This window comes from Armigeres subalbatus, chromosome 3, assembly GCF_024139115.2.
Source record: "Armigeres subalbatus isolate Guangzhou_Male chromosome 3, GZ_Asu_2, whole genome shotgun sequence".
NCBI lineage: Eukaryota > Metazoa > Arthropoda > Insecta > Diptera > Culicidae > Armigeres > Armigeres subalbatus.
The window spans coordinates 415,170,985-415,176,881 of NC_085141.1; the positions used below are offsets into that span (position 1 = coordinate 415,170,985).

General features: G+C 39.9%; 1 long non-coding RNA gene across 2 annotated transcripts; it reads left to right on the plus strand.

Annotated features, from left to right (window-relative positions):
* The first annotated feature begins 3,716 nt into the window (after nucleotides 1–3,716).
* Nucleotides 3,717–4,775, plus strand: LOC134224244 (uncharacterized). 2 transcript variants are annotated; one of them, XR_009982873.1, is made up of 4 exons: nucleotides 3,717–3,958; nucleotides 4,019–4,125; nucleotides 4,231–4,346; nucleotides 4,410–4,775. It is a non-coding gene; the product is annotated as an uncharacterized LOC134224244 (long non-coding RNA). The 2 variants fall into 2 exon arrangements; XR_009982872.1 differs by having other exon boundaries at nucleotides 4,039–4,125.
* The last annotated feature ends 1,122 nt before the right edge of the window (nucleotides 4,776–5,897 follow it).

Genomic DNA, 5,897 nt, shown 5'->3' on the forward strand with positions numbered 1-5,897 from the left:
TAATCCGAGTTCTGGATTACGGACAGTGCGCTGAGGAAGAACTGACCCGATCCGACCGGTTAATAACGGTGGATTGGCAATCCTACGCCTTTGCTCGAGTTAAGCTTTTAAGAACAGGGAGTTCTTTAAAAAAAAAACTACTTGACTAACCTACAGCTAACACAAGACTGATTTATTAAACTTATTCGATTATATACAGCTCACACTCAGAGTGCTACCTTAGCACCTCGATCCGTAGGTCCGCAGTCCAATCGGTCACCTGGTTGCCAATCGCCGAAACTGCTGACGATGCTCGTTGCCGGGTGAATTGGTGTCGCTGACGTTGGTTTCCAAGTCCAGCTAGCTTCGCCGGTAACTCTCGCAAGGCTACTGGAGACCATGGTATGCACTTGAGTAAACATTTTGTTTTTTTTAAAATAAAATTTGAAGAAAAATCCACATATTTTTACAACATAAATATAAGAAAAATGTGTACCTTAATGTAATATTTTAGCACATAAAAATAAAAATTGTTAGTTCAATATACCTACGATGTAAGATCAACTTATATTCTTTGTATTGAGCTAACAATACCCGAAATCGGATGTAAGACGGTGAAAATACGGCCAAAAACTTTTGCCTATATTTTTCGAGGGTGAACCCAAACTTTTGGCAGGGAGTGTATGTGTAAGATTTGAAAAATACGAGCTTCGCGGAGAAATTGAAAAAAATGGGGTTTGTCCTTGTTTTCGCCGATGCACACCTGCGTTATTTTCACGCTGCGTTATTTTCCTGCTGGAGGCCCCGAGACCCATAGTGTTATATACCGATCGACTCAGCTCAACGAATTGAGGTGATGTCTGTGTGTGTGTGTATGCCTGTGGACAAATAAATCTCACTCATTTTTATGGTACTTATCCTCAACCGATTTGCTCGCAACAAGTTGCATTCGACGCAGAATCCTGTACCATTGTTTCCTATTGAAAACTGGGCGGATTGGACTATAGGATTCCAAGTTATGGTCAAAATACATTTTTTACATGAAAATTTCTCACTCATTTTTTTTTGCACTTATCCTCAACCGATTTACTCACAACAAATTGCATTCGACGCAAAATCCTGTCTTATTGTTTTCTATTGAAAATTGGGCAGATCGGACTATGGGCTTGGATGTTATGGCCAAAATACATGTTTGCCTTTCTCGTATACAAAGTATACGTAAAGGCTATATGTTCGCTTCAAAAATAAACTTTTTATAGGAGGCCCGGAGACCCATAGTGTTATATACCGTTCGATTCAGCTCGACGAATTGAGGTGATATCTGTATGTGTGTATCAATGTGTGTGTGTGCAAAACCATGCAACAATGTCACTTTACCGATTTGCTCGCAACAAGTTGCATTCGACGCATAGTGCTGTCCCATTGTTTCCTATTGAAAATTGGCCATATCGGACTATGGGCTCAAAAGACTATGGCCAAAATACTATTTTTATAACTCACGAGAAAGGCTCCATCACTGCTAGGTGGATTAATCTGAGTTTTTTTTAATACAAAAATCACGAAAAAAAATGTCATACATTTCTTAGGCACTTATCCTCAACCGATTTGCAGAATCCTGTCTCATTTTTTTCTATTGAAAGCTAGCCATATCGGACTATGGGATCAGAAGTTATGACCAAAATACTATTTTTATAACACACGAGAAAGGCTCCATCACCGCTAGTTGGATTAATCTGGGTTTTTCAATATAAAAACATTCCAACTGCCATGGTTAAAAAGCACATAATCAACAAAGCTAGTTCAAGAACAAAAGTTCTAAAACCGGCTACGCTCCAGAGTTGCTTTGAATGATCCTCATCAAAGCTTTCTTCATATTGCTACCATTATTATTCTAATATTCCAAGCTATCTTCCGCCTCATCTAACATTCCTTGGCGCAGAAATTAGACACGTTATCGTACAGTCCGAATCATAATCGAGTCGAGTTTGTAACAAAATCCCACTCAGCCAGAAGAAGGGAAAACCAGCTTTCAGACAGGCACCCAGGGAGAGAAACTAATATGGACCTGCCTCACGGATTGCTCGTAAGCACACTTTCATACTCCATAGTCCTCATCATCATCATCGTCGTTATAACAAGCACGGTAAATGGAACGGAATGCATTCTACAGCCCCCATCCCAACGGAGGCAGGTCTCTCGCTGCGCAAGAGTGTTGTCTAACTGCACCACTTTTGACAGCGTATGTAATATGATTCTCCCAAAAGGTATACCCATCGAGAATCCCAATCCCAATCCCATCTCGAAACCAGCACAATCCAAATATTATGAGACGATACTTCCCCAGCCCTGCAACGACGTTATCCTTGTTCCAAGGCTGCAACCAGCGCGTATACCGGAAAGCCTTAGTAATGTCCCTTGGAGGGACTGGCCAACAAATTGAACTGCCAGCTAACATTTTTGGAGTAGGAGTTCTAATTTGCTCACTTGGAAGATTTCAAGCTGGGCTTAACACCAATCCAATCCAATCTAATTCTCGTAGCAGATGTAGGTATTTGAAAAATCTCAAACGCAAATATACACGTTCCTCGTCGCCTTGAGGCATGTCCATTTCCAAATATTTGTTCGCATATCAGCCAAAGAACACCAAATCAGATAATTAAAACAGAACAGCAGATTGGAAGAAACACAACGATCCTACTGGTTTGCCTGTGGTTATCGGACCATCCAAGTGCTAGGATTTTAACACATTTTTTTTCTCCTGATAGAGAAAAAGTTAAACAAATCAAGATCTCGAAGCTCGTGTTTGTTTGCTGTATGCACATATTTCCATTTCATATGCCTATTCTAGGACACGCATCAGGTAACTATGAACTATTAATGCGTGTGTGAAGGATGAAGGTTCTTTGTTTGTTCCTAATGCAAGAAGGTCCTTTTCCCTGTTGGCGCAACCTGTGTGGTGTTTTCTTACCGTCTTGCATGTAAGATTGGCTCAAGGAGCGCTACATGCACACAACCGCTTATTGAGGCAAATCACACCTTAGGAGAGAAAATCTTTTCACTATAACACATTGCCCTTGTTTCGGATTGCTGTGTCAAAAGATGAAGTGTGGGTAATTTATGCTTTTTTAGGAATGCTAGGAATAAAATATGTAATATGTAAATAATTACTTATATAACTTTGATTAATTATATTGTTCCAAATGAGAAATGCATCAGATTAGAACGCGTCAATATTTATTTGCAAAACAATCTCTCGTCTATACTAGCTTGGTAAAAGTTCAATGAAATCGAAAAGGTTAATCGACATCACTTCCTCGATTTGACAAATAATCCCGTCTGTACAAAATACCGAGAAATATATTCGTTCTGGTAAATTAAAAAGCAAACACACAAAAAGTACCTCGCACCTTATCTGCCCTGCCTCATCCCCATCAAGCCAGCACCGATCCCAACCGTCCACCTATCGATCGTCGAAATAGATCCACCACAGAGGTCCTTTCAGCACCACAGGCCATCCGTGGTCGTTCTTCAGAAACCCCCGAAGTGCAAACGAAAAAAGAAATACAAGAGATTCATTCACCTAGTGATGATGCATTCTGACTTTTTCGTTTGTGATTGGATTATCGTTTTCATTCTAACGTTTTGAGCGCAATATAACGCATTACCCTTCGAATGTAAATTGTAATGCCGAATTCTATTCTTATTTCAGACCCATAATCACGTATCGTACTAATGCACATGGAATCTGCATCTTTTCTCTTAAACTTGCCCCCAAATTTTGTTTGAAGTGAAAACATTGCTTTTCAGTACAGTTTTGCCGTACGAGAAAGCCAAAAAGGACACCCAAAGGCACCAAAACCGTGGGTGTAAATCAAATCTCCTCTAGCCATCGCAATGCTCGTTTGGCTTCGTCCCGTGTAGGATTCTCTGCGCACCATCCAAACAGCAACCAACGGCCTCGTACCCACATCAAAAAAGAGTAAATAAATAAACATAATAATAGATATTGAACCATATTTGCACAGCACGATAACAAAAGGTTTTACTATTTATTTGTAGCTGGCTGAGCTCCGATTTTTTTGGAACCTGGAAGGTGTACCTCCGATAACCCGCAGGATGCCCAAAACGTTGCTGGGCAGCAATCATGTAGGTATTGTGTGTTTGCACACGGGAAAAGGAATTTCTCGAAGTGGCTTGTACAATTTCTTTTTACTAATTTTCTACCTGTTCCACCGTGACGGACAAAATAAGGACCAGGACGAAGTTGAAGGTGATCACGTCGACACGGAGCTATTCCATCGGTTTGGTCGTTTTGTTTTCATCGTCTGCATCGCAACAGGAAACGTACGTGTGGAAGAGGACGAGTGGTAAATAGGCAATGAAAATTTTTCTATGCAATCTTAAACTGGAATCTCTGTCTCTCTCGTTAGATCAGCCACGTTTAACTGAATTGTTGTACAAGAAGGAAACGAGCACGATCATTCAGCATGGCACTAGGAACCCCTAAGGACTCTGATGTGTGGAATGTGTATGGATGTTAAAAATATGTCTCTATAAGCTTATTATCGGCGAACTCGAAGTCCTGTCAAATTTTCCAGCCTTTATTATATGTCAGCCAAATAGGAAGTGATAATGATCTACAACAAAACACTCAAGTAAATGAAGAAATTATGAAATTAAAAATTCTTATGATTGAGGAACAGACCTGTGGTCATGGGGGGTTGCGGTTAGTCTTCGACTAACAAACTATAACGGGATGGTTTTTATTTCAAGATACTACATTTTGTACAAAAATACTTTTCTGGTTATATTCCTTGAAGAGAAGAAAAGAAAGTAAAGTTACCTTAAGTAAATATATTATATACATCCCAGGTGTCTTTCAAAAACAACATGTGCCGTTAGCGATGGCTACCGAGTTAAATTAAATCAAATGGAGCAAATAATTCATTTGTTTTACATGTTGACTTATCGTAGTTTGTTAACAAAAGTACACACAAATACTAAATACAACCCGTTACTTGCGGGAAAACAAATTATTGACCGACAAAATTTAATTTACTTATTGAAGCATATTTTATAAATAAATTTATAAATGGTATTGTGAACTTGAAAAGTTAAAGATAAATTTGAACTAATTACACAAACATTGAAATTATATAGGGGCCCTCCTTAGCCGTGTGGTAAGATGCGCGGCTACAAAGCAAGACCATGCTGAGGGTGGCTGGGTTCAATTCCCGGCGCCGGTCTAGATAATTTTCGGATTGGAAATTGTCTCGACTTCCCTGGGCATAAAAGTATCATCTTGTTAGCCTCATGATATACTAATGCAAAAATGGTAACTTGGCTTAGAAACCTCGCAGTTAATAACTGTGGAAGTGCTTAATGAACACTAAGCTGCGAGGCGGCTCTGTCCCAGTGTGGGATGTAATGTCAATAAGAAGAAGAATTGAAATTATATTACCTTGTTTCATATTACTTTGATCTCAAAACATTATGTCGTTGTAACTAAGCACACACATACAGACACTAAACTCTACACTAATTATCGTAAAATGGAAACCCATTACCCACAAAGTATAGACAACAAGAAAACGAGGCCCATATCCAGGGATGTGGGGTTTGAGTAAAATGCCTTCAGCGTGTGTTAATAGATTCACACATCAGCGTGTCAATCGGCAAGCAGCAAGCCATGACTTGGCCTCTTCCTAGTTAGACCTCTGCGGCGTGTACACGCCGCATCCACGAAGATGTCGCTGTCATAACTTCGTTCCGGACATTTAGAACCACACATTTCGGCGATCCTGCCAGTCTATTTTTTGGATCCTGGATTACAAGACGCGTCTCGAATTCCGTCGGAAAATGGTGTGTGGTGTGCAAAATCACAAGACGCGCCTAGAAGACCGTAGGAAAATGATTTG